This window comes from Molothrus aeneus, chromosome 1 (assembly GCF_037042795.1).
Source record: "Molothrus aeneus isolate 106 chromosome 1, BPBGC_Maene_1.0, whole genome shotgun sequence".
NCBI lineage: Eukaryota > Metazoa > Chordata > Aves > Passeriformes > Icteridae > Molothrus > Molothrus aeneus.
The window spans coordinates 114125691-114143171 of NC_089646.1; positions in this window are offsets into that span (position 1 = coordinate 114125691).

Sequence of the window (17481 nt, forward strand, 5' to 3'; positions counted from 1 at the left end):
AATTTCATTGATTTGATTTGATGCAGAACAAGAAATTGGCTTCCATGAAGTGAAATGCATGACTGCAGTACATTGCTTCCCACATACCTACAGTGCTGTAGCTGCGGATCAGGGGAAGAGGACACAAACCTGCAAAAAAGCATCCACCACTGATGCTTTTTTGTTGGCTTCTGGCTTTTATGGCACAAGACAGATTTGTTCAGTAACAGGTTTTCTTGTGAGGGAATAAAAAACTTGATATTCCTTGCCTAGCATGAAGCAGCAAATCATTGGAAAAGTGGTTTTGCTGTTAGAGACTGAAAGAATGCAGATAGAAGGTATACTTGAGATGCAAAAGTACATTCAGATGACCAGTGCAGAGAGAAAAAATGTTGTACATAATACTTACCAGCCAATGCCAAATGTAGCTGAAATTATTTTGTTTTGTTCGCATGTGTTTTGTTTCCTTTGTGTTTGCATGATGGTGTACTATCACCCAAAGAGTCTGGATGGAAATGCAAGAACTAAACTACTATTGAAGAACAAAACTAGAATGAAACAGCAACATGATAATATGGATATTGAAAAATACATTGGAATAAAAAGTACTGAACAGTATTTTGTGAAGAAAAAGAAATAATTGCATTGCTATCTTTGCTTTTCCTTCTCTTTTTTTTTTTTCTTAAGAGTCATCTCAATGAAAAAGTGGTATGAGGCTTTTTCAGAGTATTTTTAGGACTCTGATATGCACTTCTATCAGCAGATTTGCTTATGAAGGGAGATTTCTAATGACAGACAAAACTACTCTGAGGAATCCATGTCATTACATGAAATCAAAATTTAAGTATTTGGATCTCAGGGAGTGGGAAAATATAATAAAGAGATGCAAAATCAGCCTGGAATTTTTTGGTGAAATAATGGTCAAAAAATTTTAGAAAGTTTCCAAAATTCCTACAGATACCTAGTGTACAATGTGTATTATCATGACTATAAAGATTCTACAAGAAATGGAGCAAAAGGAACTGATTGGTATAATAAAATGTGCCGTGTGAATCAGATGCATATGTTAAACTTCAGCTAAAAATAAAAGTAGCAACCAAGGTGAGATAAATATAAAAAATTAATAGAGCTGAAAAAGTACTCTGCTCTAATTTTGAATTAAGGTAATGAGATGGAGAACTGGAAGATTGATCATAAAGACAAAGGAGGAGAAATAATAAAACGGGAATGAAAAATCAACGTTCAGACATGGTAAGAATAGGACCAGTTCATTTTCTTGATCTATGCAAGAACAGTGTCTATCAGATTTAATTCCAGGCCCAGTAGTAAGGAGTTTCTACTAGCTTTGTGGAGTTTAGAATACCATGTGACCGTATTGAACACTTATATTTGAGAAATTAGGAATAATCAGGAGTCTCCTGTATTCTGCACTACCCAGTGTGTTCCAGACCAAAAAGTGTTAAGAAAATAGGAGTTCAAGATGTGGAGAAATGGTAAACTCATTTCCTTTTCTAATTGTTAATGTTGCCAGGCAGTCCTGCCAATGGCATGAAGCTATGGGAAGAGTAAACATAACCTTAGGGCTTATTTTACAATGTTCCGGGTAGGATTATTGAAGTGTTACAGCTAACATTTAAGACATGGCTGAAATCTCTGAAATATTTTATATAATTCTATTTCTTCCTTGTTTACACAGGTCAATTTAGATTGAAACAAGGACAGAAAATGGTCCAAAGAATGAGGCAGATGCATGTGGCTTTTTTAACCTACCAAAATGAAATTTAAAATGGGATATACCTGTTGCTGTTAAATAATTTTGGGAGTAACAAGGTAAAAAAGTAACTGAGTTAAAGGTCAGTCAAAGCATAGAATAAATTAGAGTTAATGACAGTATAACTTTGGCACATTTTATATTCCAGTAAATTTTCCAGCAAGAAAAACTGAAGTTATGAATCTGTTTACAAGAGAAGTAATAGCGTTTCTACAGCTATTTGAAAGTTGAAAATAAATAGGTTACAGAATTTGGCAGTCCCAGTCTGGTGTTGCTTGCATGACACTGCTGGTGGGTTGTGATGGGAGCTGGCTCCCCTTCATCAAGGATGATTCCAGTAAAACAGGGAATGATTAATCCTGTTGGTAGCTGATCACAAGTGGTGTTCCCCAGGGATCGATACTGGGGCCTGTCCTTTTTAATATCTTCATGGATGACCTGGATGAGGGGATTGAGTGCACCTTCAGTCAGTTCACAGACAGCACTAAGCTGGGCAGGAGTGTTGATCTGCTGGATAGTTGGAAGGCTCTGTAGAGAGATCTGGACTGGCTGGATGGATGACCCTCGGTCAATTTTATGAGGTTTGACATGTGTCCTGCCTTGGGTCACAGCAACCCCACTGGGGCTCTACAGGCTGGGGGCAGAGTGGCTGGAAATCTGCCCAGTGCAAAGGACCTGGGAGTGCTGATCAGCAGCTGAACATGAGCCAGCAGTGCCCAGATGGCCAAGAAGGCCAATGGCATCCTGGCCTGCACCAGCAATAGTGTGGCCAGCAGGACCAGGGCGGGGATTGTCCCCTGTATTCAGCACTGGTGAGGCCACACCTCGAGTCCTGTGATCCCTCTTCTCTAAAGCAACAAGCAAGATGAGATGGTGTCAAATTGCACAAGAGGAGGTTTAGATTGGATATTAGAAAAAATTTCTTCACTGAAAAGGTTCTTCAGGCATCAGAAAAGTCACCACCCCTGGAGCAATCCTGGAGGTATTTTTTTAAAAAACAAGCAAATGTCTTTTTAAGTGTCCATAGGGACATGGTTCAGTGGGGAGCGTGACAGTCTTTGGTTAATGCTTGGACTAGATCATAAAGGTCTTCTCTGCCCTAAATTATTGTGATTCCATGCTTAACATAAAATGACAACCTGGGCTTGGAGGCTATAAAATTTCTTACTAAAATAAACTGATTACTTGGTTCTAAAAATTTGCCTCAGTCTTGCCTCCTGTCTCTTAATACTTGTTTGAACATATATGCCAGAACCTAGACAGGATTAGCAATTGCTACTGAGCAATGGTGGTCTTTGTGGGTTCTTAGGGTTGGATCCTATTTCAGGCAGTAATGTTGAAGAGTAATGGGAAGAGATGATTGTCTTGGAGGTCTCAATAAACTGTACTTGAATGCTTTTCTTTTTCTTTTTTTTTTAACATTGACATTCTAAACATATCAATCACTGATGGTAAAATGTGGGAATCGGGATAGTACCACAGATGTGGGATTATTTGCAGGCAGGCTTGGAAGTTTTAGAGGTGGCTGCCAAGACAAAGAGTCATTATTTTTTGTCTTCTTGGAGAGGTGTTTCACTGATGAGGAAGAAAATGAGTTTTTCCTTTAGATCCTGAAGTAAACATCCCCAGAAAGAATTCTTGGAAAGTTGTTATATAGATGGAATTTCCTGACTGTAGATGGTGTAAGAAACTACATTGCTCATGCAGGGGTATTCAGACATTAAGTGTGAAAACTTGTTCTGTTTTTTCCTATGTAAAATCAGAAGAATCAAACCAAATTCTGAAAAGGCTCAACCTTATCCTGTGCTTGCAAATATCGCTTCTATCCTGGAGGAGAACACAAAGTCACTTGACATTAAAATTTAGTGGTCTAAAAACTAACTCAGTTCATTTGCCTTGAAGCAGAAGATGATAATCTGAGGAACATCAGAGAGTATTTACTCCTAGCTCCAGGAAGAGCTCCTTCATCCAGTATCTGTGTAAGCCATCCCTCTTACATATGCAAGATCATGAGAGCCAAGGCTACTTTGATGCACAAGTCTCCCCATTTCTTTTTCGTATCCTCAATTTCCTTCTTCTCATCTACAGCTGTCAGTGTGGGCCAACTGGCTCTAGATTCAGCATCTCACTACTGGCAGGGACAGTGGTGTCAGCCTGCAGGGCTGGAGACCTCCTAACCACTGCAGCTGGAGGCTGCAGCTGGGCAGAAGGGTATCCTTCACTATCTCACAAGTTTGCATCCTGCCTTCTTGTCATCCATGGTTTTCAGTACATCATTTGCTGATTGCAGAGATGTGACAAATTATCTGGAATTTTTGGGTCTCGTCCAATTTGTAAAAAAAACATGGTCTCTATCAGGTATTTTTATCTCTCTTTTCAATATACCTTAATATTTGGAAAGCGTCCTCTGCATTCTTTTCCAATACATGCGCACTCTATTAACATTCATATCATTTTCCTGCCTTCCCTTTCTTTCTTACCTAATTTCAGTCTGCATTATTCTTACTCCCTATTTCTTTCCCAGCACCAGTTCTTAGGCTGAGATCCTCTCTCAATCTGCATCTCTTTTTCTATTCTCAAGATTTTTCCATCTCACTTGAAAAAGCCCCTCCTTGTCTCCTGCCCTTGGTTCCTAGTTTCTTTGCCCAGTTTATCACAGTGTCACCAAAAGAAGCTTCCTTCTACTCTTAGGTGCTCTCTTCCCAGCATCCTTTCATTGACCCAAAACTATTAAATGTCCAGAGCCTCATTATCTGGAAATTCCATTGTCATTCCCAGCTCTTTTACACACCATGGTTTGTTTGAAAAAAAGGCTGTTCCCCAGCTTCTTTCCCACTCTGGAATCTGTAAAACCTCACTGACGTTTCACAGTTCCCACCCTTCCTTTGCACAACCTTTACTAGTCCCTTGCACTTCTCTTTCACTCCAGTCTGCTGGAATTCAGCAGTTGCCATAAAATGTCATTGCCTACACTGTGTCTTGTGTTATGTGCCTAGAGGCAGGGGAAATAGGATGAGTTTTCCTGTTTAATTATTATTTTAGTCTGATTAACACTATATATTGAGAAAAATATAGCGTAGAGAGGACAGAGTCTTGCAGACCATAAAGTCATAGAATGTTTTGTGTTGGAAGGGACCTTAAAGATCATCTAGTTACAACACCCCTGCCATTTAGATATTAAGGTCTTAAAAGGTGACACTTTTCTGAACATAAGCACACTACATTTTTCATGCTTCATAATAGGTCAGCCTAGATTCAGGTCAGAAATATATCTGGTGATTTCCCTCCATTCAGTCCAGTGTCACCATGTACTGTTTAGCCTTTGAGCCAATGGCTCAAAGGATAAATAAGCAGTTGGTAATGTAATCAAAAGCAACATATGGGTCAAATGATAGAAATACTTAAAATTTACCTCTAGACCATAACAACTGTGTCACACACAACCTGCTGACATCAAGTCCAGAGAAGAAGGAGGAAGAAACAATTTATCCCAAATAGAAACAGAGGTTCAGAAATGATTGCAGTAGCTGCACACTGTTTCCGGGGTTGCAACACCCACAGTACCTCAGCAAAACCACACACACATAGTTTCTCTCATAAATCAGTGCCATTTTGAGCAGAATAAACCAAGACCAGTGTGGTGTGAGCAGTCAAAATACTAGTGATGTACTCAGTGTATATCTTTTAGGAGGACTGAAGTGTATTCAATGTAGTCACCTGTGTTGCTGTTACTGGGAGACACATATGCAAATAATATGGCTATTAACTATTGCAGGCACCTGGATACATGGTTATTTCCTAAACTCATGTACATATAGATACAGTAGACTATTGTCTTATCTCATTAAACGTTTTCCATTATGTAGAGATGTAAGGCTTATCCCGTGGCTGGACTCAGATCTTCCCTTCAGAACAGTCTGATGGTCCCATTTCTCCTGACTGGTTGTGCACCACTTCAAGCATTATAAACAGCATTCACCATTAAATCTCAAAATAACATTGTAATATAATTTAGGTCCGGATTGTCAAGAGATTGGATGGCTTTGCTCTAGTTATTACTTCAGTTAAATACTGTAATAATAGCATTCTTTCTATTGCAAGCAGTTGAGTGGGTGTATATGTAGCAATTATCTAAGTGGGTAGAATTTGCACAGATGAAAATAAAGTAGATGAGCTGTAATATCAAGTGTGGGTGACATGCTTCCCTTTATACACCCTTTAACCTTTCCCACACAGGAGGTACACACCAAACAGGGTGGCATTCTGTAGGGCTGGAAGGTCATAAAAACTTACTGGAGCATGGGTTTTGCTGAATGGATCCATCTAGGATGCTTTATGCTTCAGAAATTTATGAGAAAAGTACTTGTTTTGGACATTTATGAAACTGTAACTTCAAATATTCTGCCTAAAATGAAAATTTAAGGAATGTTTTCTTCTACATAATTAAGAAAAGGTTACCTGAATTATAATCTTGAATAAGCCACAGCAGATAAGAAACACTAAAACCTATTTCAGAAGTTTTTTGTTTTGGAGGTTTTTTGGGGAGATTTGGGGGTTTGGTTTGGTTTAGTTTTTTTTGGTTTTGTTTCAGAGAGAAACCACAGTTCTCATAGGGCAATGTATTTAAAGACACATGAGAAAATATTGTAGCATCATTTCAGATTGTGGGTGTGTTTCATTCTTCAATAAAACCAGAAAACGCACCCTGAAATGTGACAAACATCACCTGTACGTTGACAAGGAGTCAGATGCTGTAGTCAAGTTTCTTACTGAGGCAGTTTTTCTTATGGTAGAGAGTACAACAAATTAATGCCTCAATAACATTCTTGCTCCAGTGTCACTAAGACATTTGAACCATCTCTTCAGTAAGTCACTGAACTGGAAAGGACTGGGTCATCTCAAGAGGGGATCAGATCCATCCCCTCACTTATGGCAGGGCTGTGTCTGTGGTGTCATAGATGTTTGTCTGTATCAGTCTAAAAAACAATCCAGCGATAGATATTACCCCACAACCCTCCAACATGATAATTAATATTATTATTTTGTTATGAGTGTTCTGTAAAACAAACAGGCATTTCAGGAGATAGAGGATTGTCTGTTGGAAGGGACTGAAGGATGATAAATTAAACCACTTTACTATTCCATTAAAATTAGTCGTAATCAGAGATACACATTTTCTTGGTTGCAATTTTAAATGCTCATTGCATGACACAAGAAAAAAATTTAGGACCTCTTCAGGAGCATGTAAAATACAGTAATCTTCAAAATTAAACAATAATAAATCATGATTTCAAGTAATTTTGCAAAGACAATGCTATAAGCTGAAAGGAACGTAAAAAATGGGGAAAAAACTTAAGCTTATATTTTAGTATAAGAAAGTGAATCAAAAGCATCACACTTTCTTAATTAGTCTGGATTAAACCTTTTATCTCCCCTGCATGTTTTTCAGTCCTTTTCCTTCTAGAAAAAAGTACCAAGGTGCTTCTTCACTTCCTTTTTTCCTGGATTTTCAATTTCTAGCTTTTCAGTGATCAGCCACACTTTGTACCAAATCAAACAAGTATTTTTCAGTACTTCTATGACTAATAATGAATTAGATAGCTGATTTACAACACAAAGACTTTATTCTATCTTAGATTTGCTGGTATCTAAGGTTATTTAACTGTGCCATGTTTCAACCCCAAATGGCAACTAAAGCCACTGTTGAATCTACTCACCAGCCTACAGGTGGGATGCAGAGGAGAATCAGAAGTTGTTAAAACCTGTGGAGATAAGAACATTTGAATAATTTAAATAAAGTAAATCATCGTAATAATAATAAGAACATCCATGATAGGGAGTTAACAAGAAGAGATAGAGGAATAAAACCCAAGACAGACAAGTGATGTTCACTACAGCTGCTCACCAGCTGCTGACCAATGCCCAGCCCATCCCTGAGCTGGGACTGGCCCCCTCCAGCCAACTCCCCCCAGTTTATACACTGAGCTTGACACTCTGTGATATGGAATATCCCTTTGGCCAGTTCAGGGCAGCTGTACTGACCTGGCCAGCCTCCTCCTGGCTTCCTGTGCACCTGCTCACTGGCAGAGCATTGGAAACTGGAAAGTCCTTGACTGGGGGTAAGCCCTGCTTAGCAACAACCAAGCAATCAGTGTGTTATCAACATCATTTACATACTAAACCCAAAACAAAAAACTGTACCAAAACAAAAAACTGTAGGAAGAAAATGAACTCTATCCCAGCCAAAACCAGGACACATTTGTAGCTGCAGTGGTCACTACCTGTTAAAACCCCAAGTTTTTAACTTTGTTAAAAAATTAATTCATCATGATTCTGAAATAGAGTTGTCCAAGAAGGAAAAAAATACCATCTTTTATATGTTTCAGAATAATATCTGAATTTACTACACCCACTACAATGTGTTAAATCATGTTCACTTTACTTCATTCACTGTGCCCCAGATATGTTTAGGAATGCTGCCAGTTCAACAGAGCAGGATCCTTGGTTCTCATCCACATTTGAACTCTTTTCATGCTGCTCTAGCAGAGTGAGGACATCTGAAAAATCTGCTTACTATTCATATATCTCTGGGGCTTCTTTACAGTCCTAAAATCTAAAAAAAGGTTTCTGTAAAAACGTGTAGTTTATATTTTAAATACTGTTCGCATAATGAAAATGTAATTCATTTTAGATTCATTCTAAAATGAATTTTAGATTCATTCATCAGTTCATTTTGAAAATATGTATTGTATTTTCACACACATTCATTCCCATGCCCAACATGGGAATGTGCCTATGCTTGGCCACCTCACATCAAATAATCTGAATTGCAAAAATCCTTCTCATAATTTCTTCTGAGGGTATTTTGTAATAAGTACTGCTTTCCTTTGTTTGAGGATTGAACTAATTTCCTTTTTCTACCTGGATAACTAGAGGGTTTTTTCCAGAGTTCATGAAGTGCTTTCTGGAAGATATTTCTGGATATGGATTCTGAGCCACAGAATGTCTATTCAAGTCATTAACCACCAGGAGAGAAAATGGTGTTCCCAGTTAAGGATGCTGGCCTTGATCTGGACAAATCACTTTGATGTACTTGTTTCTTTTGCCCCTTGTTACAGTAATATTGATAGGAGCTAAAAAGTACTGCCCAAAGACATTGTCATCACTGATTGCTGGCTGTGCCTATGAGAAAATTATGGAATCTTGGTCAATCCAACATGTTCTTGCATGTTGTGATTAAAATTGTACTTGATAATTTAGCATTCATTGGAATGAAAAAGAAGGAAGCAGGTGGCAGGGACTGTCTTTTTCAGTGAGAAATCCCAAGACTTTGTCATTTTATTCCCAGCTTAGCACAGAACTCTCTGGGGCTCTTCTATTCCAGCCCAGGGATGCCTGACATAAGGATTCATCTGCATTTGTAGAATGCTTTTTCTTTCCTTGTGAAACTAAGTTTTCCTTGTTCTTGCTAACGATAAAAATGTATCGTGATATCTATTTGACAAAATATATCAGATTATCAGTGTAATGTGTTCTTGCCCCTTTCTACCTGCTGATTCTTAATCATTCTGAACTCTCAGCTACAACTGAAGGAATCTACAATATTTTGGGTCAGTCAAGAACTGTATCATTTGGTAGCTAATCTGGTAATTCATCAGAGAAGAGAAGGCCATCTCTTTTTCCCCTCTGCAACACTATTTTTTTCCCCAGGCAGACTGTGTAACCACAGAGCAGATTGCACCAAGGCTTGTTATGACACTGCTAAGGTGGACAGAAGTGCACTCTGTCCTCACAGCCCACAGCACCAGAGTTCCAGCTGTATCTGTGGCCACAGTGTTCTGAGGATATACTGCCATTCTCACATGGCCCACAGGTAACTTTCTGCAACTGCATCCACACTGCTTCTCACTACCCTGCCACTGCTGAGCCCTCCCAAAGGACTTACTGTAGGGATAAAGCCTTCCTCATTCCTTACTTGCCTCCAGGATTATGAAACACATACCTCAGTAACTGTGAACAACTCCTGAAAATCTCCCATGAAGTTTTAATATGTACATAAACAGCCATATGAAATTAAAAGAGAACGTGACTACTCCCAGCTGTAGTCCTTTAAAGTGCTTTATGGATATTTGCTTCTCGTCATTCCTCCTTTCTCTTTCAGAATCTGCTAAGAATTTGGATTCTGAGATTCTGGCATCAGGAGAGAGTTCAGTTGATGCCAGACATTTTCCATCCCACAAACTCATCCAGCAGGCATGGAGGGAGCAGGTGAGATCATGATTGATACACTTTAAGAGTGAAAATTCTCCAAGCTCGGCAGACTGGGCATGCCAGCAGGCAAATCTGGTTCACACACTTTCAAGACTCCAGTTGCTTTGCTGCTGAGATTACCTAACAGCTGGCATAGTCTGGCTAGTTCTTAATGCAGCAGCAGCTTTGATACAGGACAGACTCAGGACTGTCTCATGTCAGAAATAGCCTTAGCCTACTGACCTTTGATGGTCAAGGAAGTTTGTTAATCCCTAAGGAGTGAAATAATTAACTCTGGTGAGAGATTATAAAAGTATCTATATGTTTTTAAGTGCTCTGTTATTACCTCTGATTAGTGGGTAAAAGGCAAGTGCACTCCCTCATAATTTGGTCATGGTATTACAGATTTAATCTTTAATTAATGTCCTTTCATCTGCTACCCTAGGCTTTGTGACTGCCTGTGTGCTACATGACTCAGTCCCCCAGCTGAGATCATTCTTGTTTCCAGCCATCAGGAGTACTGGTTGTCCACATAACTCTAAAACTAAAAACTGAAATTGCAAACAAAATACCATTGCTCCTGGTAAGAGGTTCTTACTCTTGTTGTCCTCAGGTAGGAAGCTACTGAATTTTTTACCATTTTTATTTGCAGATATGTGGTTGAATTAATGAGCTGAATAGCACCTGAAAAAACATGTCCTTTTAAAGGAACTCTTTAAAATAGAGGATATTTGCTGAGCAGTGTGTGCAGTTAAGTGCAGCTGTCATTACACTGATGTTTTCTATAACATCATGAGCTATAGCTAAATTGCTACTACTCAGTTAACAGGACTCCCAGAAGTTAGGTCTTCTAGTAATAAAGTCCAAAGACCCCTAACAAAACACTTGTCTCCTATACCCTGTAGGGCTTTCAGTACAGTGTCTTTGAATCATTCACCCAAGGAGGCAGTTTTGCTAAATGTGCAGCTGAAAGTAATCAATAAGAATAAAAACCAATATTTGTGTCGATTTTTCTTTACTTGGTTTTCTTGCCTCAGTTGTGTGCCTCCATGCAATGATGCCTCAGTGAAAGATCATCTCCTGACCTTCACAAATATGGTCAGTATGAGAAACTCCTTAAAGTCAGGGAGTTCTTTGAGATTCAAGATCCCTTTTTATCCTGCTCAGAACTGACCAGGCTCATTAGAGTAAAAGTGAGAGAACAAACCACTAATTGATTGCACATCTGTGGGTCAAGACCATTTTTAAAACCACTAAAAGTGTAATTCACCTAGACACTATAAAGAATAGAGCAGATGTTAAAGTGTAACTTCATAACAGTTTAATCATAGTTATAACAAATAATTAACTCTTGCATTAACACTGCCCGGATGTGGAAATAATATTATCAGTCATCTTGGGTAGAACAGTGCTTGTAAATAATCTTGCATAACAGTTGACATTATATAGAGCCTTTCTGCATTGAAATTTTTCTTTTTATGTTTTTTATGTCTAGATACAGACTGAGGTTTTGGGAGTTGTTCCTTTTCCAAGAAGAGTCTCATAAAAATCCCTATTTAAAAACAAGTTTTTAGAATAACAACAATGATGGTAAAAGGATTTTTTAGTTCCTTTAGTGTCTTGATGCATCTGCACCCACTTGCACCAGCTAATATATGAATCCTGTGAAAGAAAAATTATGCCTTGTTCATCTAGAAAAGAGATCAGCTAATGTAGTATTGAGCCTGAGATTGGCAACTTGTGATATGTCATTAGCAAATCTTAACATCCTTTCTCTTTAGCCCTCGTTTGCATAAATCACTTGTGCTTGGCACCAGAATGCAGCAAAGGTAGCCTGACTTACATCTAGAGCTGGAAAAATCTAGTCAGGTGGTTGCTCCCAGCATAAATGGAGATTTTGAGGGAAGTTAGAGGCAGTTTGAATAAAATTCATTATACTGGACATTTGCTAGGTTAGAAAATCATGTTCTATTGCCATGCTATTATTACCGTGTAAAATTCATAGGAGTCCCTCAGGCATTTCCAAAAGTTATGCATATGATAACTGCCACTTTTCCCAATCAGTTATGAAAACAAACCTTAATTTTGGAGGGTAAAATGTCTTTTTCATCTCTTAAAATATATACCTCAATGCCACAAAAGGATCATCAAGATTTTGAAAAAAAAATAGCCAGGTGGTCTGAAACTTTGAAAAAGCCCTGCTGACACTCACAGCATCCTAATATCAGAATATCCACCCTATTATTGTCCTCCCAAATTATCACATCTTATCCAAATTATAATGTTGACATAAAATCCTGCGGAATTCTTGCAAAAAAACCAAACCAAACCAAAACATAACAAAACATACAAAAAAAAAAAAAAACCAAATGAAACAATAATAACAAAAAACCAAACCAAAAAACAACAACCAAACCAAACCAAAACAAAACCAAAAAAAAAAAAAAACAAAACCCAAAACAACCTAAGGTATATAAAATTATAAACAAACTATAAAAATACAGTGCAGAGACCCAAGAGGTCATCTTGTCTATCCCTGCTCTAAAGGAAGTTCAGCCATCTCTCATTTCTCTGAAAGACAGTCATTTCACATGCAGTCCAGAGGGATCAGGATTCAACCCCATGACTTCCCCTGTAAGCTCTAGGGTCTGTCACTAGAACCCATTGACTGAAAGTATTTCCCTTTATTACCTTGCTTGCAAGAAAGCTTTTGTAGTTCTTCAGTATCAGCACCTTGGCTGGCAAAATCTTACCTGTCTAAATATATCTGGCTTGAATTAGTAAAAGTGTATTTTAAAGTTGCTCTTTGACCACCAGTTCTGTGATGAGTTCACAGATTTTTCCAACAGGGTTGGTAATTTCCTGATTATTGCATAGGCATTACACAAAGTTGTTTTGTTTCTTTCTCTTCCCCAAAATGTGTACTATTGACTTCTAATTTGGTGAACTTTTTTTCCAGTCTTCTTTGCGATTTTAACTGTTTTGTCTAAGGCATTTTGGATAGATAGTATTGACTCCTTGAGGTACATCCATGAAGCTTCATGAAGTTCATGAAGCCTCCATGGACCTTCATGCAGCTCCACTAAGTGTCAAGACACTGATCTCAGTACTTTCTAGAACTTTGTGTTCCTAGAAAGTAAAAATTACTCCAGAAGGTAAATGGCATCAGACTTTGCAAAAGGGACAACATATGCTCTCTTAGAGAGTAGGTCTCCAAATACATTGTGTGGAAGGCTACAATATTACTTTTAATCTATTATTGCTTAAAATATTTTTGAGACCATGAGATTTTTGAGAACATCCTGAGATCATGGCAGTTTCTCTAGCAAGGGTTGTAATAGAAAGCAACTGATGGACTGACATTACACCCCTTTTGACATGCCAGTAGAAGAGAAACCAAGCGAACGGTTACACTTTGCATGGATATTTCTTCTCCAAATCTCTCATCAGCAGTATGAACACAGTTCTCTAAGTTTTCACAAACTAAATCTGGAATTCATTGTTAACTGGTTTTAATGAAATGCAATTCTAGAACAGCTTTTTTTTTTTTCAGTCTTCTATAATTTCACATCCTCACTTCTCACACTATTATCTTTTCTTTAGCAGTTAAGTGAAGGAACAGGACTAATTTCTACTGAACATATCTTTTAAGTTCTGTAATCATAATTTCTTATACTGGTATAATGTGAGGTCTTCATATACAGCTCCACCTTCTTTTCCTTTCCTTCTTGAAGAACACCAGTTTGATTTTTTTTTCTCTCTTTCTTATAACTTAATGATAATGAATTTAATGCTAAGTACTTTTTGTCATTTTTCTTCTCATTAAATAGCAGTGGATTAATTGCTTGGTAAAAGCAAACAGACAACTTACTCAGGAGTACAGATCAGAGTTTTGAACAGAGAAATGCAAATAGAAATAAAAAATTGCAATCATTTACTTTTTTTGAAGAGTGGGATTTTTAACCTTTGGCAAAAAATTTGATCTGGCTGATTTTTTTCCTTCTCAAAGATTATATGTAGGCTGAAGGATTCTTCCTTGGTGGCTTTCCTTTTATACTATTCCTTGGCCTCTAGAGAAACTGCAAGAGACATGAGGCTGCCTGATTCCTCATAACTGCTTCAAAGTCCAATGCCTTCTGTTCACAGGGGACCTGGGTCACCCTTGCCACAGAGAACAGAGATCCAGAACTACAGCTAGTAAGTTTCTTTACCCAGGCAAGAGCAGAAATGTCTCTGACAGAATGCTTTTATCTCATCCAATCTTACTCAGATGAGAAAAAGTTTTACAGCTATTCCAGAGTAGACATCTCTGTGACAGGCCCTTAGCACTGTAACATTCTCTATTCAAACTCAATTTTATTCAAATTTTAGACAAATTGCATACTATATCGAAAAAAAACTTCAAAATTGTATCTGTTTTGGAGAGTTGAAAAGCTAGAGGGATAAAATAGACATACACTGTAATTTCATCTCTACTTCTCACTCCTTAAAATATCAACTCCTTTAAAAATCCATTATCTTTTTCTGGCTAACCTCTGAATTAACAACTCTTCTCCTAATTCTTTTTTCAAATATCTTCCAATTGATTGTCCATATATTTTGAGGGATTCAGAATAGTAGTCCACAACTTTGTGGATACTGATAGCTGATTGAAACAGGAGGTGAGTCAGTAGTCAAGCATGGTTGGTTCACAAGGTGACATCCTTCTTGAGAAATGCAAGAGGTCCAAAAGGTAGGCTGTATGTCCAAATCAAACCTGCTTTGTTGCAACATCTTTCCCTCAAGCCTTCCCAGTGATTAAGTTATCTCGTTCTTTTTGTCAAGGAGAGCTGGATCAAGCAAATCTAAACACATGAAATTAGGTGGGATAAATATTTCTGTCTTTCTGTTTCATTCTCATCGTGTTCAGAAGAGATGAAATTTGTACTTTCCAGGGGTAAAAAAAGACCCATTAGTGTGCAGAATAACTCTAATAGGAAGAAGCTACTCAACTACCGTTTGCAATATAAAAACACAGAACTGAAAAGATCTGTATGAATCCAGTCTCCAGAAAACTCTGGAACAGGCTACTGAAGAAGCCCATAAAGCACCTACTCTACGTGCAATGGCACATGATGCTTTCACATCAGCTAGCTTAAGAATCTTAATATGAGGTCAAGAGCCATAGCAATTAAGTGTCACAGGACTAGGACAGGACAGATTAAGGGAGTTGTCAATGACAGAGTTATCTGCAACAAGAAAGAATTTGTTGAAGAAAACTCACAGATGGTGGGAAAAACCTGTTGTCCCTGCCAGACTGACTTAAGGAAAGATTTTCTGTTGACTGCAATTCTGGCCAAAGGTGCTGAATGTATAAGGAGTATACACTAGAAATACACCTGGCAGTTTCAATGTCAATAGAAATACAAAGACATTTTGTCCTGCAAGCCCAGGGTTAGGAAAGAGGTGGAAAGATTAAGAAAGAGGCAGGAAGAGCTTTTTGTTCTACTCCAAAGACAAGCAGCAGAAACTGACACATAAGTCAATATAATGTTTGAATGCTCTTACTGTAGAGAATGTAGAAATGTAAATAAAAGTCCCTTTTTCTTACTCCTTCAGAGGCAGTCTCACATGCAATATATAAGAACTTAATTTTCTTCCTGAGAATTTTCTGTATAATCTTTTCAAAATGTTTCAAATTCAGTTTTAAAACTCTTTAGGTTTTTCACATTCAGGACATTATTCCAGAACCATGTTTTCTGATACTGTTTCCAAATTACATGTATTTATTGCCAAGATATGCATTTTATCTTTGTGACCACACTGCCCTTTAATTGAAATAAATCTCCTTCATGCTTTCTATGTGATGGGGTTTTTTTTCTTTTACTTTATCTAGGTCAAGGGTCATATACTTTAAGCAGATGAAATTCAATTCCTCACCCTTCTTTCTGTTTTATCTCAGTGACTCTGGTGATAACCAATCTGGCTGCAACATTCACTTTGACCCGTATGTTGCTTGTTGATTTTTGTTATCAATCTGCCTGTATATCTCAGGGCAGATTTTGGGGCAACTTGGTCTATATTTGGTTAGAACATTTTTCTTGAAAGCAAGATGAAATCTCACCTGATTCTTTCCCAGCTACTCGCCAGTGGTGTGTTCTGTGCTCTCTCCCTGTCCCCTCTCTTCTTCAGGGTCTGTTTTACTCTGGGTGCAGGACCTAATAAGTATCTAAAAAAGCACAGAACTGTGAACCCAGTTATGATAAGTACCAGATAATCACAAAAAAAGGTCTGCACCTGATCAAGACAGCAAGTGGAAGGCATTCTCAGAGAAAGCAGCAGGGCAAGTAATAATAGAAATAGACATTTTAGTAGGGCAAATTGCACTATGTATTGTTTCTACCTAAGTTAAATCACAAGTTTAAAGTAGAGAAAACAAAGAAAATGGCTGTAAGCAAAAGGTGTAGAAATGCTGGACTTCTTACCTCTGGCAGAAGTGGCTACTGGGTGCAACGTTAGGCTGCTTTAGGTAACCACAGCACAACAAAATTAAGTTAAAATTAGATCTGATTGCCAAGACAGGATGTGACCAGCTATGCATATCTACCTCCTCCAGTTGTAATGGAGTTTCATTTTAATAGTATGATTATAAGGGAAAGGCTTGTCTTTGAGGCACAGCTCCCTGGCCCTGTGTTTATGCTGGTACTCCCACCTGGAGATGCAATGAGACTGTCATTCTACACCATATTATCTTGAAGTTTAGGCAATGTTTATCCCTAAGAGACCAGCCTCCTGCATATGTTTCTTAACAACTTAGAATGCATACATTTCTAATATCAAAATTCCTATCTATCAATGAAATTTTGAAACATCATTAGGGAGGTACATTTCCTTCCAGCAACATTTGTCCTGTTTTATTTTATTCTCTATATTAATTTCTCAAAATTTTGGAATGAAGAAATTCTAAATCAGTTCTAGAGCCAATTCCTTGAATAATTCACAGAGATTAAGTAACCACGCAGCTCATTTTACTGATAAATTAGAACAACCAAAAATTGTTTGTGATCAGTTGCAAAGTGCTTTTGAAGGAAGTTACATTAGGTTCATAATTCAAAAAAGAGGTCCTGGCATTATCCTTGATGGTTGTTTGAAATTAGCTGAATGTTTACTGGCATTTAGAAAAGAAGGCAGAGAGAAACATGGTTGGGGCTTATTGTGTCATAAAGACAGCAGGAAAGGTGAACAGAGAACTCTTCATCAACCCCACAGCACTGGAACTAAGGCAAGCTCAATAAACTGGTAGGAGATTGGTTTAAACAAAGATAAAATGAAATACTTGATTACACAGCAGACACTGGACTTCTGGAATTCCCCACCAAAGGTGCTCATAAAGGCAGAGGTTATCAATGGTTCAAAAAGGGTTCAGACAAAGTCATGGATAACAGGTCCTTTAACAGGACAGGCAGAAATCTACCCTGTAACACTCCTAATATTTTTGTATG